This window comes from Vanessa tameamea, chromosome 24 (genome assembly GCF_037043105.1).
Source record: "Vanessa tameamea isolate UH-Manoa-2023 chromosome 24, ilVanTame1 primary haplotype, whole genome shotgun sequence".
In the NCBI taxonomy this organism is placed as follows: Eukaryota; Metazoa; Arthropoda; class Insecta; order Lepidoptera; family Nymphalidae; genus Vanessa; species Vanessa tameamea.
Window position 1 is genome coordinate 9296539 of NC_087332.1, and position 25715 is coordinate 9322253.

Here is a 25715-nt window from a genome sequence, read left to right on the forward strand (position 1 = left end):
CTTATTAACGCACAGTAGCTTAAAATGTGGATAAGTAAAGAATGATCGAAGAAAAGAGCACAATACGAAATTACTAATATTCGGAACATCCAAACATTGAGCAGAAAAGAACAACTTCAATCATCGAAGAGAATCCCTATTAAAATAAACAGTACGATATTGCGCAATCGAACAAAGTACGAGACGCAATTTACATTTCAGCGCTCGCGAGGCGTTCGAACTTCGCCCCCGGTATATAACGATCGATGTACTGGCACGCTGCCAAACAGCCGCGCTGGCTCCTTGCCATGTCTGCGAGCCTGGTACAAAGGCATTCAACTCGTATTGTTATCGTGATGGTTTTTCAATATAAGAAAATAAATAAGTATTGTATCTTATGTAAAACATAACGTTGCTTAGAGTATTTAAGCTAATGTTTTGTAAAAATGATGATTAATCTCTGATATTTATAATATCATAAGCTTCATGTTTACTTCCATACAGTCTTTCCCAGTCAATCGAGTGGAGATCTTCATGAGCGAAATTCTGTAGAAAATAGTTCAAGCGCGACATTGGACTAAGCTTTCTTCGACCTTAAGATACAGTCATATATATATGTGTTTAAACATGTTTGCAATAAAAATATTTCTATTAAGCTATTCTATGGGTAGCTACATTTCAATTTGACAGTTTAAGCAATTGTCGGTTTGAATAAAAATAAATCAGGCTAAAGCAGCTGTCAAGTTTTCCAATTTTTCCAACTTAAAAGCTGTTCCTATTACTTACCCAAAAGACAGATGCGCTGTCACAGAATCTGTGGAACTTGTACGAACCATTCGTTACCATTCCCCGTTAAAAGCTGCACATAGTTAATATATAATATATATCTTCATATCTGAATGCTTGTTTGTTATTTTGTTAATTTCAAATTCCATTCCAATATATTTTATACCAACTATTTTAATTCGTATTTTTGAATACTATATTATAATTATTTTGTGTCTTTGTTTTGAGAGCCGTGGATGTAAACCGAAGAGTACCATTAAATAAGTATCACAATCCTCGGTTGCAGTCGGCCTCTCGTAATCCACGGTATCTGTTATTTAGGGTCATTTCTGTGTTATGGACCCTTATCACGTTTTTTGGAGCAGTCTCTTCCGGTTGATGAAATAAATCAAGATTTAACAAAGCCAATACCTATACACATCAATACTTTTATATATAAAACATCTCGGCGGAGAGTTAAATGCGCCACCGGATGGTAAATCTCTCTTGACCTTATAATTGCACTGCCTGCTAAAGGCAGTTTAGTTTAGTAGAATATTGGTTTTTATATTTAGTTTAATTATGTTAATTGGCCGTTCAAAAGATTTCTGTAATAATAATATTTTTTTGTATAAATAATATTTTTTTTTAAATCATGTAATGAAAATAAAATATCTATGTATGTGTGTAGGTGTATATTTATTTTACTTTACATTTTTGCCGGACAGGCTTGCATGAAGTCCTATAGCATTATAATTGTCATATACGAATGTAGATTACAGTCAGATAAGACTATTGAACCCATGATCCTTTTGTGATTAATCATACACAAAGAGGCCCGCTAATCTGCAAAGGTTGCCGAAGGGTTTGCAACACTTCCGGACAGTAATTTATTATGTAACTTTGTTAGGACTGCTACGAAAGGGAATTATGTAATGGTTGTGTAGATTGCTTGTAAATTGTTTTATATTAACGGGTAAATCCCGATCAACAAATAAATCTTATATACATACGCTTAACGACACATGTTTACATAATAAAGTATGCTGCACAATATATACGGAATAATAGATTTATTTTTTTTAATTATAATATCCTGGAATCGAAAAACACCGAACCCAATCTAAACAGACCGCGGGAGACCTATTCAGACTCAAAATGTTGTCAGTATTATTTAGTCTTTGAAATATTATATAATTAAATCTTATAAGATGTGTACAAATCAAACACAATTGAAGCGTATTATGTGAATAATCTTGCAAAATTTAATTCTTAATTCAATTATTAAAAATGTTCTGCGCCATTGGTCTGGTATTGAAATTCGAATATTTTTCGTATATTCTCATACTTCCTGCTTGAAACCCGGCTATATTCAACCCAGTTACATTGTATCACAAAAGGGTGTGTTCACGTCAGTCCGATGTCATTACGACAAGGGTTCAATTTACTCGAGATCTGCCGTCGCCGATGGAGATAGCACCCTTTCATAGTAGCTTGTGATGCGACTATCGAACATCGATATACTGTTTGATATCTGCTGTCTTTGTGTGCGTCAGCCACACATTTATGCTTTGCATGTGATAACCAATCAATCTCATTGGTTATTCGAAGTGTTAAAGTGATAGAACACTTGAATTTAAACTTAAAGTGAGCTCTGAGCCTATTAAAATAATAAATACTTATTTAGGAGCTTTGTCTATCCTTTATTGTCAAATATTTGTACGTCTCAAAGTTGGCATGTTTTGATTATGATATAGGTAGGTGGACGAGCTAATGGGCCACCAGATGGTAAGTGGTCACCACCGTCCATAGACAATAGGGCTATAGGAAATATTAAACATTCCTTATATCGCCGTTGTGCTAATAAAATAGAGGGAAAATATGTATGAAAAATAGAGATTATTGCAGTTAAAAAGTTAAACAGTCCGTGGGTTGGTCATTTAATACCGTGAAACTTACCCGTAACCAATGACGATTGCATTCTAAAAGTATAAAATAGAGTACGACCTAATTATTCAGGCTTATCGAAACCAAAATATTTGAGAAAGGATGCTTACCGAGATGTTCTTAAGTTCTGAATCATTGTTCCCGTTCATAGAAGATGTGTACTAATAGGAAGTTTTTAGGAGGGATAATTAATTATCATATTAAAAAAAATCACATAATTTCCAATATTTAAACGTTTACCACAATAATAGTCATGTGACTACGCTACATATAAATCGATCACTTGCAACTTTTATTTTTTTTATAAACCGATTGTTGTTTATTTTTTACAGTAGTCTGAATTGACGAACTGGAAAATTGTTCTTACATGAAAAAAACAATGAGTTCATACAAAAAATACTAGACTGAGATTAAATAAGGTTTGGTTAGACTTTTTCAAGGTCATTAGGACTCACATGACTGATGTGTTTCATTTTGTAAGATGACGTTCACATTTTTTTAATACGAGGACACAAAATTTATGCTTGGCAGGTCCATAGTTTAAAATAAACAGATGAAACCGCAAAACAGTTTATATATGCTTCATTCTTATAAATTTTATATTAAATTAGGGGAGGAAATGAAATTATGTGGTTAAATTACCCCATAAAACTACCCAAACATACAGCTGTTTTATTATACTTGGAATCGTTGAACAAAGTAACATATTAAAATTCTTACCTTGAAAGTAAATGTGAATCCGGCAGAAAAATCTGAAACAAAAAACATAAAATGAATCCCAATAGAATTGACATTTGACAAATCAGGGTTCTTACATAACATATAGTGTGCTCTTATATTAGATGCCGCGTAACTTAAGTTAAGATTGCGGATTTAATTCCGACATTATCAAATCTGGTGTCGGTATTGTTGGAAATGAGTTTTCACCAAGAAAACACACACACAACAACACAAAACAGAGATAACCCTTTATACCGATCAGGTGGCCAATTTCCCCGTCGGTTGCGGCGGTGCGGTTGCGTATTTTATAAAAAAAGGATATCTCTGCGTACAAAAGTTACAATATGATAATGATGTCCTTTTGACAGATTTTGACAAGAAAAGATATTCTTAACGGGTGCAACCCTACTGCATCTGAGATATTATACACATATATTATCTGTGATAGTTCGACGTGACATATACTTTTGCCAAATACTGAGCATTTAATGACTTACTTATAGACTGACAAAACTGAGGAAGATTCGAAAAAAGTAGTGATCAACAGTTGATCACTAAGAACCAACACTACTACTAATAAAACAGTATGACGTAGAGTGTCAAGCGTAGCTGCTACGCTCGCCAAGATAATAACATTGGCCTATTTCTTTTATATATTTTATAGTGCGACACTCTATCCAGATACATGAATAATCCAAGCTAAATATATTTCACTCGCCTGATTCGTGATTCAAACATCAGATTCTGTAGTTAAAAGTTTAGTCACTACACCAACTGTTATGATATCAATAATCAATAAAGTAACTAACTGATAAGCGTTGGTAAAGGTTACAGCTTTGACCCCAGGTCACTCACATGTCTGGCAAAGGCTTAGCATTTTATTGATTAAATAATAATTATGTTTATATCAAAAATGCAACATTTATACTTGCAGAATTAAATATTTGCTCGTTATAAACACTATACTAATTAAAAAATAAAATATTTACGATGAAAAAAAAGTATATCAACAACATAACGCTCTACTTTATTTCAAAGCAGCGTTCAAGCCCGCCATTAAACGTAGTACTCTTACTGAGCACTTAACCCAATCTAGAACGGACAGCGGTGGGCTAGTGTTTCTAGGTCATCTAGACAAATATAAGCGCATTAGATCGCGGAACAAACAAAGGGCAGACACCATCCATTACGTCACCCAGACAGCCGCGAATGTTCTTGACGTGGAAACTTGATGTCTTTAAGCTTCTCCTGTCAAAGTTGTTATGCGACAAAATTACGTAGCCCTCGTATTATCTTTAGCTGATATGTTAGAAGACGGGTCGGGACGGGATATTTTGTCATGTAATTTTAACTTTGCGTATCAATTAATTGAAATCTCGTGTTGTAATAATTTAATATATAAGGTATTAGTAATTAAAAGATTATTTAAATGATAAAAAGTGTGAATTTGTATTTATAAGCGTCAAGTGCAATGGTTTCCGGCCTAGCGATGTAAAAATCGCAGGTTCGATCCAGACTCCTTGGGCTACTGTCGTCCCCAGTCCCTAGCCAAATGTTTATGCTTAATTGGAGTAGTAAGTAGGAATATGAATATAGTTAGGAATGTTATTGTATTTAATCAACATTCTTATGTAATTTAAATATTGGCAAAGATAAATACAGAATACCTCGTGATCCTACTTGGTAGAATTTACATTTGGTACAACGGGTACATTTATGTTTAAAGTGTATATATAAGATTCAAATTATATTCGTACGAGCATACTTAAATAAAACATGCTTTGATTTTATTTTAATCATCATTATATTTTTAACTTTGCCATTTTATACTGAGTTTCTTGCCGGTTCTTCTCGGTAGAATCTACATTCCGAACCGGTGGTAGCTTCACTTAATATAGTTTGTTAAATGACGATTCAAAAGTAAAAGCCTACTTGAATAAAGTATATTTTGATTTGATTTGATGTGACTATATTAAATAAAGATTAACGAATTATGTACAAGATACTATCACGAAACTGATAAAGATATCATTACGGACATAAACTATTCTCATACTCTCGTTACAACTCTCACCTTAATCGGTGACCGGACCGGAGAATGCCGGAGCTGAATCTCTGTAATCGCTTTAAACCTCTGGTTGTTACTGAGCATTTCTTGATAAAAAAAAATACAAATAAACTTTTATTTGCCCAGAACGAGATTCGAGATCCTAATATTTTAGTTGACCGTACTTATTTGGTACCAGATCATCTTTTCCTCCCTTAGAAAAGTTACGCTAAGTTACGAGCGGAGTGGAGCACGGAGGGGCCGCAAAATGCGTTGTATCGACACGATCCGACAGCCTCACCGATCTATGCAGGATACATACACCGCAGAGGTTTTATTGGGGAAAACCCCCACATACCCCGTTAAAAGGAGGGATTTCGATTAAGTAACAATGGCTAGCAAATCGAATATCGTAATCGTAATGTCGTATCGATAAGCTAACGTGATCGTTAAATTTGAACAACTTAAATTTAAAGAAAAATATAATTTGATGAGAATGGATATACACGAGTTAGATTAAAATTCACAACCAATGACAAAAAAAACTTAAACTTTGATCCTTCCCCTGTCATGTTCCCCTGACAACGGAAAACTTTGTGATTGATGCAAATCGACACTTCCATATAACTTTTTTTCGCCATTTATAACGCCGTTTTATCATGTCAGTCCTGTCTAAATTCTGAACGAAAAGTTCGATAAAAAGGCAACAAAAAGTATTAATGTAGGATTAGTTAAAGTAAAGTAAATCAATTCAAATATGGTCATACAGATCATCAAAAAGTTTTAATATACCGTTTGGAAAGTTACCACACTTTTTTTTTTATGTTAGAGGTGGTAAACGAGCAGGAGGCTCCCCTGATGGAAAGTGACTACCACCGCCCATGGACATCTGCAACACCGGGGGGCTTGCAGGTGCGTTGCTGGCCTTTCAGGAAGGAGTACGCTCTTTTCTTGAAGGTTACCAAGTCGTGCCGGTTCGGAAAAACCACCGGCGAAAGCTGGTTCCACAGAGTGGTTGTGCGAGGCAGAAAATGTCTTAAAAATCGTGCTGTTGTGGATTTTCGGACATCTAGGTGGTACGGGTGATATTTGGAATTTTGACGAGATGTCCGAAGGTGAAATTCAGCAGCCGGGATTAATCCGAACAATTCCTCGGAACATTCCCCGTGATAAATTCTGTAGAAGATACAGAGCGATCCAACATCTCTACGCAAAGCCAAAGGATCAAGCAGATCGGAAAGAGCTTGATCGTCGATAATTCGAGCCGCTCTACGTTAGATACGGTCAAATGGAAGGAGCTGGTACTGGGGAGCACCCGCCCAGAGGCGCACCAGTCTCTCGCCAATTCTGCCAATATACTCCATCTTCGCCTTAGCAATCACGTTTTTGAAGGATCTAGAGGCAGAGTTATATTCCTTTCTGAATGCGCTGGTATTTACAACACGAGACGCCGATGCGTTGGCCCAGTCTTGGTAGCGTTCCCATTTTCGGCGTGAAGTCGTTTTGCAGAAACGACCAAACCAGGGCTGGGACTTGCCACGGATGAGAACCGCAGAATACGGAATGAACAGTTCCATACCCTGAAGTACCACATCGGCGACAGAGTCAGCAACAACGCTCGGATCATCCGGCGAGAAACAAACCTACCCATGAGTAGGATGCAAAGAAGGACCGCATCCCATCCCAATCTGCTGACTTGTAGTGCCACACTCGGCGGCAGCCCACGAAACGAGGTCGTGAGTACCGCGCAACCAGCACTGTAGTAAGGACGAGACAGTGGTCCGACGAGCCCAGAGGGGGATCGACGATAACCTGGTAGCCATTCGGATGGGAAGTCAACAGGGAAGGTATATGATCCTCCACATCTGGTATTCGCGTTGGCGAGGTGACCAGTTGTGTCAAATCATATGCTAAAGCGAAGTCGAGAACAGACACCCGCATGATCGGTAGTGCGTGATCCAAGCCATTCGGCATGGTGGGCATTAAAATCGCCAAGAATTACGATCTCTGCGGATGGGATCTGCTGCAGCACGGAATCTGTAGCCATTTGGACGTGCTCAATCAGTCGGTCGGTTTCGGCATTACCGCTATGGGACCTATAAAGGCACGCGTAGATTCGCGGATGGTCGTCGCAGTCTACACGCAGCCAGATAATCGATAGGTCCTGCCCTTCGAGGCTGTTAATATTTCTTAGAGAACTAATGACTGCGGGTAGTGGTGACAACGTACCATCAAGTGGCCCATTTGCAGTCTACTAATATTCTATAATATTCTGATATTGATATTGATATTATTATGCTTTAAAGCGTTAATTTCGTTAGATAATCCATCTATTCAGGTTATACAGACTATTCAAACTCACTCCCCACTGCGGAGGAACAATTACGTTAAACGCAACACAATTGAGTAGAATTAATCGTTGAACCCTTGGATTAACCTTGGTGAATACACACATGTTAAAGGTAAAGCTATCATAACACTAAAGGAATCCCAATGTGTATTATATTCGAGCGAGTACCACTAAGTTTTAAACATTTATGTCTTGGTCGTCTCGACAGTAAAACATCGTGAGATAACCTGCACGAGTGCCTATGCAGCCATCACTTGCCCAGGAGCGGTGGGAATGTGCTTCAAGACTTACTAGGACAGAAGGCCCTTCTTCAGTGGTTAAGGTTTAATTTACTTGAACTCGATCACAAAACATATTAATATAGTCTGCTTTCCTAGTACAGTTCTGAATACATTTAATATGTACGTTAAAATCGTTCCACTTTTGACAGCCTCTTAAAGCAGACTGCGGTTCGGGAATTAATTAAATTTTAATCAACGCCGAGACGGCGGGATTATGAGCGACGTTTTGATAAATCTTTGCTAAGTTATGTCGCCCTGGTAATATATTTTCATGTACTCGATTTAAGTTACTTTGATTATTGCATTTTATATAATAAACATCCTAAGCATTCTAATAAAAATAAATGTCTAAAATTACATATCTCATTAATATGTACACAAGTTTATACATATTACAACAGAGTACGACATCAGCGAGGTATTTTCCTCGGATTTAAGTGATAAAAATGACTATTCACCTCGGTAATGTACTAGTTGTTTGCTTATTAAATTACTATTTGTTTTCTAAATGACAAGTATTGACTCGTGATAATAATATTTATTGACGGAAACCTCATAAAAATATTTATTTGAAAAGTAACTATTATTTTGCCGTTAAGACTAAGGATAATAAGCAGGTTTATATTTATAAGTGAGTGTCACTTCTGAAATGCTTGAAAGCTGAATTAAAAATACGGACGAGAGCCGGTGCATAGATTGACATTTGACAGTTGATCGACGTGACACAGATTAGGGATGCTCAAATACCGGATTCATCAGGATCGATTTATGTGGTTTAAAAAGATATATCGTATGCTACCGAGTGCATTGATATTTTTTGTATTTGCGACTCTCTAACGTCATCTCACGTTAGAGAGTTTAATCGAAATTTATAAAATCGCACGATTGACGAGTGAACACCCCTAACTGTAATGTCTACTTGTTATAAATTGTAGAAATAGTTGATATGATATCGTCGTATTTTAATTAAGTGTATATGATAAAACTCGCGAGGTCTCTGTAATATCTGCAAAGTGTATTAAATAAATAAATATTATGTATATTTATATACGATGGTCTTCGGACAATTTTCGACAATCTTTTTGAAGTTTTATTATTAATTCAAGAAATATAACAACAACTAATTTTCCTGCCGATTCTTCAGTAAAACCTACATTACAAACCGATGGTAACATAACCATTCTTATTTAATCTCGACTATAACATTATAAAATATAAATATATAAATGCCGATAAGAGCCGGTTTGAAAAAATAATATTTTCATTTTGATCAGAGTATTTTGTGTACGATATTACATTATCAAAATCCCTAAGTAATACTCGTATATAGCTCAGCTCACTTCTGCGAGTTCAAACATTTCAGTAGCCATATATTACATCCAGATACTGCACTATTGTAATCCGTTTCAGCAATTACCGATATCCGAAATCGATTTTAACGCTAAGAGGCGATTTGAATCGTAAACATGGTATTACAGTGGGTAAAGTCTTAGTCAAATTCTGTGTTGTATTCTCATTCGCAATAACAATCGAGTACAAATTCTAGACAACTTTATGTGGTACTGAAACAATGGATATATCTCGGCAACGAAGATTTTAGAGTACATCGCTTAGAATAACCAAAGAAAATTAGGTGGTGCCGAAACAGCGGCAATTAGATTAGACGCAGGGACTTCGAATGGTTCCTCCACCAGCCTGACTTTTGGACGGCAGGAGTTATGACCAGAAGGTATAGTAAAGCATAGACTCGAATTCTTAACGATATGTTTGATGTTAAGTTTTTTTTGCATTATTAGTTTACCTGTAATATATATTTCTAATTCTACCCACACCACCTACAATATTTTGATTTAACAGAGGTAGAGTCTCAGCTAACTACACGCAGGTACAATTCCAGATAGTTACATCGGGTATAATAAAAGTTTTACAATACTATAAGAAAAGGTCTTTAAGGATATAAAATATATTTATTACTTACGTATATATATTATAGCTGTAAGATATAACGTAAATAAACGCAAACACAGGTGATCTCTCTATCTCCTCACTTTCATTTCGATCGGACGCCAATCGGACTCGATCGGAAAGAGATCAGGACCACTGGCTTATGTGCTTGCCCGATCCGGGATTGGACAGAACATTGGGATCTGCTTTCTCTTAAGTTAGACCACTAGACCATAAGGCAGTCAATATAATCATAGTGGTGTATGGGCTGATAAGATTGGTACTAATAACTAATGTTATTATACTAATATCGTTACGTTACTATTTCAATATTTTACTTTGAATTTAAAGCTTTGCTTTGCTATTAAGCAAAGCCTTTGAAGAAATTTTCAGATATAAGTTTTTCTTTAAAACTTTCATGCGTCTCGACTCGAAAGAGCCGCTCGCTAAATTGAGTCGAGCGAAACGAACGTCAGCCGAGTAAAAAACGTAGGAAACATTAGCCTCGATATTTCAAAGTTTTTGATAAAAATAAGCTTCCTTGATTGAACTTATACCGTCGCGATGTTTGTTTGTATTTTATTTTCGGGACATGAGCCACGAGACCACAAAAGTGCTAATTTGGCAAATCTTACTAAATATTATAAAACGAAGTATCAGTTGCATCTGTCCGTCTATCTGAACGCGATAAACTCAAAAATCGAATTTTCATAGCATCGTCATCAATGAGAGGATTGATTCACGAGGAAGGTTTAGATGTTATAAGTCATAAAGGTTTTTTATAAATTGGTTGGTATATGACGACGATTGTTGATTTATTGAAAATATAAGGAAAAATACCGACTGGGCTTTTCTCGCGTACGAGTTAAGCCGATAGAGTTTTATGTATAACGATATAAACGTTGTATGTGGTCCCTTGTTTACTCGTGCGAAGCAGGGACGGGCTAGCTAGTAGGGTATAAAATTAACTTCATTATATTAATGTCCTAACCCTGACAAATTTCAGTCACGTCGGAGAATAGCTAACTACACACACATAGAACAGTACAGGTATGTGTGCGCAACCACAAGTGCACTCTCTATTCCTCAATTTCAAAATCCGATGGGATACGCCCGAAGAAAATTCAACGACTTGACGTATAATTTGACGCCAGAGAGCATTAATACATCCAACTTGCAAACTTCGGTTTGATACTGAGAATTATTTGATGAAACACGCAGTGACTTTGACCACAGGTTTGTTTTTTTTTTATTTTTTATTTTACAAAATAAGTTAGCGGTCAAGCGGTTAGGCCATCTGATGGTAAATGATCACCACCCCCATTGGCACTAAGAATATAAAATATTCTTTACATAGACAATGCACAACCAACCTCGGGCGCTAATATGTTTTGTCCTTTCTGCCTGTAGGTACACTGACTCAGTCACCCTTCAAACTACAAACAGGACGTGCAGCCTTGTAAACTAGCCACTAGACTAACGACCAGTAGGTTAACTAGGCGGATAAGTTCCCGGTCGTACGGAACAAAAATCAGACCCCTTCCCCCCTTATCCCGCAGTTTAATCTTATATAAACTTATATATAGGAATGCGATTAGAATGCAGCGAATTGCAAAGAAATAACACGAAATAAGAAACGGTAAGATATTTAATAATCAGATACCGATAAAATATTTTGCCCTAGCGCACTGTACCACCTTCCCCTTCCTAGTTAACGATACCGACAAAATTACCTTATAAATCTTTAAAAATATAATAAATGTATTATATGTTGAAATGAAAATAAACAATTATTTACCGTAACTTTTAAGAAGGCAGATTTCTTTGTATCGACGGCTAATACAACTCTATTCCTCTTTTTTTTATGTTAGAGTTGGCAAACGAGCTGGAGGCCCACCTGATGGAAAGTGACTACCACCGCCCATGGACATACAACAACTGTACTGGACTAGAAGCGGGCGCAACAATAGGCCGAGGGTTTGAATTGTAATTGCGAATTTCACTTCGCTAGCCGTCCTTACCATTGTTAAACTTTGGAAACGTTTCCTTTTTAGGTTTACGTTGATAAATCATTTTTATAAGTTACCAAAACAGTTACTTTGATAACAAAAGTTAACACAGTACGATACAATTCAATCACTCTTTATAGTACAAATTATATTTAAACATCTATAGGTAGTCATAATATAAATGCGAAAGTAACTCTGTCTGTAACCTCTTAACGCTTAAACCGCTGAACTTCGATTAAATTCTCTATGGAGATACTAAGAGTCCCGTTGAATAACAAAGACTACTATTTTAATTCTATTAATTCAAGAGGGTAAAATTGGAGGTGACGGTTTGAGTGCTATAGGTAAAGTTTTATAAATTTCGGGTGAAGCCGCAGGTCCAACGGGTAATGAAATAAATACCGACGGCGAAAATACACAAGAGGCGCAGACCATGATCCTTTAAATACGGCTACAGGAAATAATTTACGTTCATTGGAAGGGTTTTGAATATTTGAAATAATCTTTGAAAGACAGAAAATGTCTCTGCTACTTCACTTGGTCGTGGGACTTAACCACAGGCACAAGGTTCATAAGACGCCTTAGTTGCCAAGGTCGGTGGCGCATTGACAATTTAAGGAATAAAGAGATATTGCTCTTGCTGTGCCAATGTAATTGGCCAGTCCGTCAAACAGCGGAAAATAACAAAAGATCCGATATCCTTTTGATAATATTATTCATACCGCGGTTATAATGTTATCGTTAATAACACAATACATTATCTTACGAGTACATATCAATACGTACACACATACGCACACACATAAGAAAACAACACATTTACATATTACAATCTATACTAATATAAAAATGCTAAAGTAACCCTGTCTGACTAAACGCGGCACCACCACCACTGAACCAATTTTGATGAAATTCAGTATGAATTAGACAACTTTTTTGCCCTACAAGTGTAGATAAGGGTACGAAAGTTCTGACAGGGTATTCGACATAAACACAATTCCACGTAGCCTCCGCCGTGGGTTCAGCTAGTGTTATATATATAGACAGTTCAGTAATAGTTTCAATTAATCTTAAAAGGAATGCTCCGGACTGAATTTTGGCCGAACCGACAATTCTCATCAGACATAAGCCAACGCGCGAGGTATTATAAAGCAGGCGTTGTACGCGGATGCACTCACGATCCCCTCGCTCGCATAATCCAGCGGGGCGGTAATTCGACACGAATAGAGAAATTATGTGCAAGACCTGCCTTCGCAAATCGCGCGATAGTCCTCCATCTTATGAGTAACACCGCTATCCACACCGTATATCTCTAACTAGCTGTGGTTATTAGAATGTCATTAAAATTATTAATATGGGATTCAAACTTGGATTTTTTTGATGTATTGCTGAACAAGCTACTCATCAGACCTACGAGGCAGTTTAGAATAAATAAATCTATAAAAAACAATCCACAGGGTAAATCTGGTAATGATGAAATGTCATTTTTTATATTATATCAAATACGATTTGAATCACCCCAGTTATTCGTTCGTGTGCTACGCTTTAAACTTATATTATAATATTAGTAAAATATAACCAAAGTAATTTCAAAACATACGAAGTTTAATTATAAGATAAAAATTTTCATCTCTACTAATAATATTGTTAATGCAAAATCGGCTTGGCTCTCTAATCTCATTCATAGAACATTGATAAATGAGGATAATTACTCAATAATCACCGACAATATTATACGTCCATATATAAAAGCACGTTTGTCATGTTGCTTATGCGTGTAATACGTTCTACTGTATTTTATTATTAATCAACGCGCTATGTAAATAATTTTAAAAGAACTAGATGTCTTGGCGGTTCTTCTTGATATAATCTATATTCCGAATCAGTGGTAGCTTTACATTTAATCCAATATGACGAATCAAACGTGCTTCAATGAGCCTACTTGAATATAGAATATTTACATTTTTTACGCAGCAATGCAACGATTGACTTAAATTTAAGCAAATCTTTAGTTTATGCGCCGGATAATAACATAGACTCTATTTTATCTCACTTATATCGTTCTGTCCGGTATGAATTGCACTCTATCAATTAGGCCATCACGGTTTTATGTTAAAACATTATCAATGCGCACGATATACAGCAAGCTAAAAGCGCGCAAAGCCGGCCCTATCGCCACAGCAATCTCTTTCAGCCGAACTTTATAACAGAAATTTAACTATAAGAATAAAAAATATAGCGCAATGCAAATGTATACAATACCAAAATAATTAAAAAATACAAAGTTTTATGACACATAATGTGTGTAAAACGATAATACAATATCCACGTTCAGAATTATAAAATATAATAAAATAAATTGTATAATGAAGCTCAGACATTCGAGGGCCGATTTCACTCGTGAAACTTAACCGTAAAATGTTTCTATAATTTATTTTGTGTTCAGCAGTAAAAGAAAACATCGTTAGCAAACCTGCATATTGTGCCGACTGAAAGTCGACCACAAGGGCGGCTGTGAAATAGTCTGCAAAGTTTTTCTTTTTTTACTTTATTTTTAATTACAATGGAATATTTTTTACGTGACTATTGACTAAGATTGTTGGATCTTGACCTTGTCAGTAAAAGTCTTGCTATAGAAGAAGGTATTATGACTACTAGGAAGAATTACTTTATAGTCTTCGAGTCGTCGCTATGACGTAGTTTAGCGTTAATCAACATATTTTATTTTGTTCCTAAATTAAAAAAAAAGCCACGATTACCCTAATGAACGAATGAATCTATAAGCTGTGTCACTCGGAATGATGTCAGAATTCTAATAACACTTCAATATATCCAAATCTATTCAGTCATTTAAAATGTATGGTGGAATTAAGAAACTCCCATACATACCTGAACCCTGGAAACGGAAACTGCTTTTTCGGGCAGTCGCGTATATATCGTAACAACAGCTCGAATCAGCTGCATCACGACGTAATGAGTTTTATTGTTTTAAATTTCCCATGTCGGTAGGCTTTATCAGTGAAGCCGTATTAGAAAATGTTTTAGAAATTTTGCTTGAAATTCAGTTAGAGAAGCGAAGGTTCATTCCAATAAATAGCGGAAGAAATAGCGTGTGAGAGTAATTGCCTCGCGCCGAGCCACTTCGCTGATTAATCGGGTTACCAGATAAAAGAATTCCGTAGAAAAATAACGTTCATTGTTCGAATGCGCTAAAGCTATCGACATTACACCAGATGCGAATATATGTATAACTTAGAAATTGATCTTCTGATTATTTGTATGGAGTACTAGCTGATGTATATCGCAGTATCTTTTTGAATTTGCAGGATATCTTACTTCACGCAAGCCCTTACAAAAATGTATTTCCTGTTGAAAAACAGAACACGATCATGACATGTCAAAAACAGATGTCTGACACCGACTTTAAAGATGATATCATTCTGACCGATTTCAGTCACGCTCTATTGCCTCACTCTCGTAATCCGATGGGACAGCAAATCCGATACAACCGGAAAGACTTCAGTGGCAGGACCAGCGGCTTTACGTGCTTTCCGAAGCACGGAAACTCGATCTGGGATTTGAACCTTGGATCTCAGGATCTGCAGTCACAAGACCAACGAGGCAGTTATATTACATGCATAAAAGCAATACTTGCATTACCATATCTGAATTTCAAAATGTTCACGAGTGACGTGCGAAGTGAGCGACAACAGATGTTTAGGTAAAATCAAACCCAATCGATAGCCGATGAATTCAAACGTACACAACGTACAATATCGTGTATTCTCGTGTATAAGACTTACAAATGCGACGACATTGCAAGAACAACTAATTTTCGTAAAGCGACGCAAAGAAATCGTCGAATACGTCTCGGATAATACAAAACTTCAAACATAAATTTCGGTGAGAGAACAACGAAATGTCAACGTGTTTGCGGAATTTGTGACAAAGAAAAACATGAGTTGTACTGCTTGTTCGCCAAAATATATCTAGGAGATAGTTCTAGTGTCATACGGAATGCACCTGAGGTGCAAGCGCTTGTTGAGCCAATACCTGATTGTACAACACGGAGGCGAGTTTTCGTACCGATAACACGTTTTGACGAAATAAACACGAATCGACCCCCGGTAATGGGTCTCCCCAAATCGGCTTCACACGTGTAGGTCTTGCGGGGAGGAGTTATGTGATCCGATCCAAGTCAATAAAAATAAATGTCACAGTTCTGTATCATGTTATATTTTGACCGCGTCTCGGATAGTAAATACTTATCACGTTTTTGTTGTATCGAAATATCTCTCGCTTTTTTTTATTTTTTATTCCATTAGTAGATAGGTACGGTAGACGGACAAATGAGCCACCTGATGGTAAGTAGTCACCACCTGCTGTAAGAAATATTAAATATTTCTTAATTCGCCAATGCACCATCAACGTTGAATTCTAAGATGTTATTTCCCTTGTGCTTGTAGTTAGTTACACTGGTTCACTAGTAAGTATTTACTGGAAACTGAAATTTAATGAAAATTAATTCTAAAACTTCCATACGTCGCTAATCACGGGATGAAATATATAATATATTTATAGTCTGGAAGTAGGCAGTGGCCAATTGGGGTTGTCACCATGCTTGAACTATTTCGGTCCTATCGAATTTACCTTCCTTTCAGATTATATAAGTGTAATTGTCTTTGCACACAAAATTTAAATGGACTTACAAATTTTTACACTTCTACACAAAACCTTGAGAATAACCACCTCGGCCTAAATTATTCACGATCAATAACATCACACCATCCAACTAACTAATTAAGAATACAAATACAGTTTGATTTTGATTAGTTTCCAATAATTATGTCAAATAATATCAAGTACAAATGAAATATGAATTGAATATCCAAATCAGTCGAATTAGCGCGCCGGTGCCGATAAATAATTACTTAATTTATTCATGACGAATTTAAAACGGGAACCCAATGCCAATTATTGTCACTTAACCGCACAGTATTTGTTTTAATTCAATGTGTGATTCATAATTTGTACGTTGGACACTTGTCACGTTATTATTACAATGGAAACTTAAAATTATTATTGTTTTCTGAATTAGTTTCTTGTCGCTACTTCTCGGTATTCCCTACAAGGTCCGTGTTGGTGTATTTTATAGTTCATTTCAACATTTTAATTAGAATATTAAGATTCCACTTGAATCTACATATAAAAAAGCGAAAAACCACTCAGTGATTAATCGAAAAATCTCAGAAACTACAAACTTGAAATTTGGTAGATAGGTTCCTAAGGGGGTAAAACGGAGATTGGAACTTTGTATGAAAGTCCAATGTTATTGTAATTAAAGTCATTAGGGCAGAAGGATCTTAAATGGTATTTTTGTATAAGCATTATCGAAAATAACTGCTTACTTATACTTACTTATAAGAAGAGATGTTTTATTTTAACAATAAAAAGTATTTTAGCGTGGACCGTGCGGACTGAGTCGTACAGAATAACATTATGAACAAAGATGTGTTTGTTTGTAATTGATAAAATCTGAATCTGTTGAACCGATTATCCAACATAGACATTTTAGTTTTTTCAGTAACAATAAGACTCTTACAGTTACAAACTGAAATAACTGCGGATAAATAAAAGTAATGTATATTTTGTTGGGTATTCGAAATTTAATTTTAACATTATGTAATGGCATACCTATCGAAACTGATTTACCTATGACTTTCGAATGAATGACTGTAATAAACAGACAGACAAACAAACAGGAAGAAGTGGGAGATATATAGAAAAAAAAGTAAATGTAGAGCCACGAATGTTCATTTTTTTTTTGTAATTTTAATAATAAATTGTGTCCAGTTGTGATATCATTAGACGCTTATTTGTTACGAAAGATAAAAATAAAAATGTTATAATGATGGGTCTTTCAAATAAATAAAACAAGAAAAAGATGAAGAGAAAATTGAATCAGGAGATAAAAATCTGTGTTGACATGTTGTTACAAAATTATAGGAAAAAAGGTCCGCAGCAGAGAGCGCTATTAGTGCGCCATTTAGATTTGATTTTATTGACATGGCGTTTTTACTCGAAAGGTACAATACACAATCTTCATTTTCTCTTAAGTAACGTCACATCATATTTCCTATGCTGTAAAAACGGCTCCTTGTTGCTCTGCTGCATCTAGTAGACTCTACTACAGTCAGAATCTCTTAAAAGGACGGTATTTTTTAACACTCAATACGTAAACTTTATGGTACTAATTCCGAATTCAAACATGTATCTTCGATCTAGATTCGGATGTTCTAATCTCTCACCCCAATACGGCTCTCGATCGATTTTAATTGACCAATTACGTGTACTCACATTTTGCAATTATAATCCACTCGTAGAAAATTTTGAATGCGAAACCCAAAAAGAGTGAGAACGATTGTAAAGTTTTATACATAAAAAAGTAACAAAAAGGTCTTTTTGCGAAAACACAAAAGCATTAAAACTTTTGTATGTTGTATTTTGTGAGTTTTTAATTCATTCCCTAAACCCTTTGGGTGAAAAAGGCCTTAGAATTTAACATACTTATTGATATTATCTCTGTCATTCACCGATCTTTATTTATTTATTATTTGGCAATAACATTATAATTCGAAGAAGGCAGTTTCCATATTAGAGTGATTTTTGAAGTAAGCTTTCTTTTTTGTCGAAACAATATCTAGAACAATGACGATTAATAAAATAAAAGCAAACATCGCTTTATCTCATCCTTGTCTAATACATACCTGTGTATAATAAATAAATCTATTACTCCTATATGCCCGTATGTTTCTAAAACCTTTCAACCGATTGAGTTGAAGCTTTGAACAGTTGCTGTTGTTGACACTTGCGAACATGTTTCTGACATCAACACACGAGTCGTTCGACTAACTAATAAAAATTTGCCATTGAAATGCACGCCAGGCATTTGCTACAATAATATCGAAACTAGTGTTTATGTTCAGGTAAAAATGTTTCATAAAAAAATAATAATGACATTTATTAAAGATGACTGTGCAAACCCGTGTGGGTAGGTTCCATTCACACATCACACATTCTATCGCCGAACAGCAAGTCTTAATATTTGAAATGTGAGTAAAGCAGTGCAACTACACACCAAATCAGTTGGAAGGAGGTTGGAATTAATATTTCCTTAAGCACCAATATTTATGGGCGGTCGTCACCATTTAGCATCAACTGGGTAATTTTATAGCAAGCATACTTAATAAATAAAAAGTAAAATGTTCAAAAACGCTTAAAATATTTTTTTATAAAAATCGCAAGGCAATATCGTAAGTGTATAAAACTGACAGAGTGCAACTCAAAGATAAAATATGTAATTAAAATGATACACACAGAATAACTCGTGTTACGTAATTAACACGATCAGCTTATCATCCGAACCAGTTAACCAATAAATTGAAGCCGATGTTTTACACAAAGCCGATGCATTCGACTACACGAGCAGATTTTAAACGTTAGCTATAAATAAAGATAATATTCTATATTATACTCCGCCTAAAGAGGAACCAAAGGGGGTTGTGACTTTATAAGAACTGCGGATAACTGCAGGTCTTTGATTCAATCCCGGGTCGGTCCAAAAAGTGAGGTGTTGACAAAATCTCAGTAGCTGCCCGGAGTCTGGAAGTTAGCAGTGGTGATACTCCCGTGCCTCGGTAAGCACGTCAGCCAACCGAAATAATTCAAACATTTAAAGACTTTTTACGTCATATATTTGAAGATCTTGGATTAGTTGCTAATATTTAATTGTTTTGATATTTTTTCTGTAGAATTGTCTATCGTTCTTTTATAAAATAGACAAACATACGCCTGCGTAGTCCAGGATGGAAATTTTTGAATATAAAATCTTAATTATTTTATATAAGCTATGGTTGGGGTCAGATCTCTAGTACTTTTAGCTTTTCATGATAATGACTATACAAATAAGGCAAGTACGTTCGCGGTAACCTGGGAGTACGTGACTTCACCGACAAGCTCCAAGAAAGCAGGCTGCGCTGATTTGGGCACATCACAAGAAGATCTACTGAGTACATAGGAAATTTAGTGACCTATCTTAACGTTACGGGGTCAAGACCCAGAAGGCGACCTAAAACCAGATGAACAGATGTGGTCAGAAAAGATCTTAGTTCCTGCAATGCTACTGAAAACGATACGTCAATTAGAGCGAAGTGGAAGCAAAAGAACAGGAAGGCAGACCCCACCATCCCCACCATCAGATGGGAATAATAAATGCACAGGAGAGAGAGAGAGATTATACAAATAAGGCAACGAAACTATATGTTACAACTTTATAGTCGTAGGTATATGTATTTATACTGAAATGAAACAGCACTATTTACAAGAGTAAATAAATGTCCATTAAACAAACTGTACACGTACAACTCTAATACATTTAGTTGGAAGTAATTGATCAGGTCAAATTTGCTACGTGACTCAATCGCTCCGCATACGATGTGATGCAACTCACAAAAATCACAAAGTTACGATGACATCTCAGCGAAATAACTGAAAACAAACAGATTTGCTCCTCGAAGTATTGAAGTCTCTTGTTCGATTCTATCTTTCCTCTTATTATGTTATTTGTAAACAATACAAAAAACTTTATTGAATAAAAAGCTGCGCCTCGCGCATATAACAAAATTGTTTAATATTTGATAGGCAGTTAAGATATCGATGTCATAATAAATATCAAGTGACATTGCTATCGATATTACCGCGGCTTGGTCTACATTTGAAGGAAGAGAGGCAGGTGGTATATACCCTATGTCCTTTGATGTAACCGTGGTTATGACGATGTGAACGGTGCATTTTCACAGATGCACGATTGGTTTTCAGTAAATAGTTTAGTTTTGAATACACAAAAAACAAAATGTGTAGTTTTTACCCTACCCAATGTTAGGAAGCAAAATTATAATATATCTTTAAACGGTGGCCGTCTTGATGTAGCCGATACTAGGGTTTTTTGGGGAATAGCATTGGATTCTAAACTTCAGTGGAAATCCTCATTTATCGTCCCTGACGGGAAGACTCAGCTCCGCAGCATACGCGGTCAGTAAAGTTAGACAACTAACTGATATTGATACCGCTCGTCTAGTATATTTTGGTTATTTTCACATTATTATGTCATATTACTTTGGGGTAACGCCGCAGATATTGATCTGTTTTATTTTATAAAAGAGTTAGTTTTAGTTTAGAGTTTAGTTAGTAAGTAGAGACTCATGTTGACATGGTGTTTTTAACAAAGTAGGAATACCCACTGTTGTGGCACGATATATTTGCAATATTATGTATATTCATAGTAACATTGATCACTTTGATAAAATTGTGTTTAACCAAAATTACTGTATTTTTAAACGTTAAAAAAGAGTAACTACTGAGTTTCTTGCCGGTGCTTCTCGGTAGAATCTACATTCCGAACCGGTGGTAGCTTCACTTCATATAGTTTGTTAAATGACGATTCAAAGGTGTTAAAAAAAAGTCTACTTGGATAAAGAATATTTTGATTTTGAATGTGTACGCAAAATTTCATTGTGATCGGTTAGTTTAGACGTGAAAGCGTAACAAACAAACTTACTTTGCATTATTAATATTAGTCAGGATTATCCGCCGAGGAGATTGACTACAGACAAACTCCTTACAACAATGTCTTTTGTTAGATATCAAAGTCTGCATTTAATCAAAATTTATAAATAGAATGAGAGAGGGTACTTCATAGCTGAAATAAGTAACATTATATTTTACCTTATAATTAATAATTAATATGAGAATAAACTGTATTTTATCGTACGAGATCCCAGAAGCTAATTAGAAGTAGACCTTATATGTTATCATAAAAAAGTAAACGAAATTAAATTAATTATCTAAACGCGTTAAGCATCAAGCATCGTTAAAGCGCAAAGGTTTACGGGCCGCCTAGCAAAGTAAAACGTCGCAGGATCGAACCTGACCCTTTGAGCTATTATCGTCCCCACTCCTTACACAAGTGAAGCTTAAAAGAAGTGTTTGTAGCTAACAAACGATCCAAATATTTGTCTCTTATTCAAAATTATGTCTTTGACTCATTTGCAGTTGAAACGCTTGGACCTTAGAGTAGTAGTGCCTTCAAAAGTATAACACCTCGCCTTATTGCGTCGCCTATTGCTGACAGGAGGGCTGATTCATTTTTTGGCCAGAGGATCGGAATTGCGGATTGCTAGCATTCTCGACACAATTCCACAGTTTTATTATGTAATTTGTAACCGAAAAAAAATGACCAAATATATATAAACTTAGACCAGGAGATGCAGAGCGTTTCGGAGAAGTTTAACTACAAAATATAATTACGTAAGAAGCAGTGATTCGCAGTTTAGACAAGCGTGAATTTCATTTTCTTTTGTATAAGATACGAATTAATATAATTGTATAAGTAAAACTTGTCTCTATCGAGTCAAAGGGGAATAAATGATATAAGATTCAATTATTCTTCCAAAATTCGACAAACTCGGCACGTAGTAAGGGTATTATGTCTGATTTGTCTCCGCTCGGAATTAGATTCAAGGCACATGTTTCATGTCGCCATCCTCCGCGTCATCGAAATCAGGACAATCTTATCAGGACAAAGAAATTAAATATATTTTCATAGTAAAGTTTCAAATAATTCAAATTAAAACCAAATTTTAAAACGAAACAAATAAAAATACTTAAACAATTACGTTTTTAATTTTTCTTGGTGGTAGGGCTTCGTGCGAGCCCCACTGGATAGGTACCAAACACTCATCACATATTCTACCGCTACACAGCAATATTTAATATTATTGTTTTCCTGTTCGAAAGGTGAGTGAGCCCGTAACCAAAAACACAAGATTAGTGGCGCACAGGCGACATAAGAGAAACACAATATTATCATCTTGCAGTGTCCATGTTTATTATAGTATTTGACCGTCCGCCGAAATTACAAAATATATAATGTAAGATAAACTAAACGTAACTACCACCACATTGTTTTATAATTATGGCGTGTATGTACAGGAAGGTAATTGCACCACGTACCCTTATTTTATATATAAAATCCACGAAAGGATGTTTGTTTCGTTATAAGCGATATTATATTTTCACATTTTTAGCTCGTGCAATATAATGTACAATAAAGAATGTAAAAAAGAAATCCTTCTTATCTCCCTAAGCCCAGCAAAAAGGTTATAACATAGTCAATAAAAGGAACCTCTAGAACTCTACAAATATTGTCCTGTATGTAGCTGTCAAATGGGAACAGACACCTTATATTAGTCAAAATATTATACGTAATATTTATCACCAGAACTTTTTATACAACACTAGAGTTATTCCTTACTTGTACTAGTAACGTTATTGATATTACTATTTTATTTATTTACTATTTTAGTATCATGTTTATTACTAGTTCTTCTCGGTGGAATATACAGTCCGAACTGATATTTTTTTAATGGAATAGTTGTCAAATGAGCTGAAGGCTCACCTGATGGAAAGTAACTACCTCCCTGACATCTGCAACACCATGGGGCTTGCAGGTGCGTTACCGGCCTTTTCTTGAATGATTAAACCAAACAATTTTGCGGAACATTCCCCGCGGAAAATGCTGTAAAAGATGCAGAGTGATCCAACGTCTCTAGGGTAAGCGAAAGGAAAGGTCGGAAAGTCGATAATTCGATCCACTCTGCGTTGAATACGGTCAAATGGAAAAAGATGGTACTGAGGGGAGCTCCTGCACCTAGGTAAGGCTGGATTAGCTCCTTGTATAGTTTTAGGTGTTGGGCCGACGTGGTGGGGCCATGTATTTCGATACTAGCTCTAGGATTGTTCTTAAATCGTGGAGATACGACAAATGGTGACTTTTTAGTGGTTAACATGCAAACTTGTGCATTCTGGGATTGATTTGGACAAGTTCCTCAGTGTGAGAATTTGCTTATCAAAGAATCGATAGTAGCTTTATATTTAATATCTTCTTGTAAAATCATAAGATAAAATTGACATCTAGGTCTTGTCATATGAGTGTCACTCGGTATATTGATGATACCACATTCCAAACTGAACTTATTTTCTTATTTTTTTCTAAAAATCATGAAGTAGGTTCGAGTGTATAACAAAAGGCTTGCTTTAATTCAAGAAACGCGTCTAAAATATCCATTAATGTTTTTTTGGATCTAGATAACCTACGAGTCGCAAGAACGTGTCACTACAACATCGCTAATACAAAACTCATTCATTCTACGAAGTGAATAAAAGTGGAATGAAAAAGTTTTTGTTATTTCGTTTGGAATATAAAGTTTGTGACTTTAATTTTTAGACTCCATAATTTTAACTTATACAATTATGTAAGATGCCGCCTCAAGGGACGAGTGTATCGCGAAGGTTTTGCCCTCCGAGTAAACACTATAACGCGAATTCTGCGCTGTACTGCACAATCAACAGTACAGCGCCGGAAGTCGCAGTAAATTCGTGACGTTTCGCTTGTCAAAACCCCACTCATCTTATCGTTGCTATATTATATCGCCATATAAAGTCTCTCTCGAAAAGTTTCTAGTGATTTTTTATGTCACTGCGAGACTATCGCTGTGATTCACTGAAGATTTACGTCAGTTATAACTGCCTGCTTCACTGAGTGTTCATTATAAAACGACATCGATATTTGATACAACGCTTTGCAAAATATATTTTCGAATCTTAATATATTTCGACTAATTTCCTTGTTACAAAACATTCTACTACATACCCTTGTGACACACATTCACATTAATGTGAAGCACCGTTGTACTATCACCCAGCATAAGAGCCTCACTGCAATTCAGCTTCGAATAATTATAACGACAAGAAAAGCTAAGACGCGGAGTCAGAGACAACGCCATTGTTTGTTAAAGAAGTCACGAGCGAGATGCGCAAGGAAATTAAACGCATGACGACACCAAAAGTTTTTCCTTTAACAAGAGAAAAACTCAAAAGGACGTGAAAAATAAAGGGAAATTTGTACAGCTGGGTAAATTAGTTCAAGCAAAAACGTCGAGGACGTAAGCAAATATTTTGTAAAGAGTCTTTGTCCGGGACAAAGGACGTAGAATCAGATTCCGACGGAAAATCACAAAATGAAAGGGTTGACGGTAGTGCTCACGCATACAGAACTTTTGACATCCCCAAGTAAATTACTATTGTAAACATTTTATTTACTGTAGAAGAAAAACTGTACATCTACGTGTCTACTTGCCTTTAAAACCATAAGCGCTGAACGTATAATCCTTTGAAAATGACATATGCCGATCTGTACGTTTGATTTATTTGTCCTCATTAAATGACGATTCAAAATAACCTAAAGCAACACATGCGCATCAATCACGTATACACAAACATACACATACACCTTCGTCACACTCGCCACACAAATACATCTGCACTTTGTAATGGTTTTATTTTAATTAATTTCAGTTATCTATTCTTTATTTATATTAATTAAAAGTTTCTTATTCTTTAGTTACTTACATAAGACACCATGTTATGGTAGAGCGGGTCCCTCTGACACGAGTATGTTCACTAGAGAGCCCCAACCTTAAATATACTGTATATATATAATATGCTATTTATCAGTATACATAGCATATTATATAATGGTAAAGAATATACATTTT

The 25715-nt window shown here is 35.6% G+C and overlaps 1 protein-coding gene across 1 annotated transcript in view; it reads right to left on the reverse strand.

The window, feature by feature from the left end:
* Positions 1-25715, reverse strand: part of LOC113399604 (complexin) — a 294863-nt gene that overhangs the window by 248279 nt on the left and 20869 nt on the right. Inside the window, exon 2 of the mRNA XM_026638769.2 lies at positions 3412-3443. The gene's annotated coding sequence lies outside the window, so the exon portion shown is untranslated. The remainder of the gene's footprint in view (positions 1-3411; positions 3444-25715) is intronic.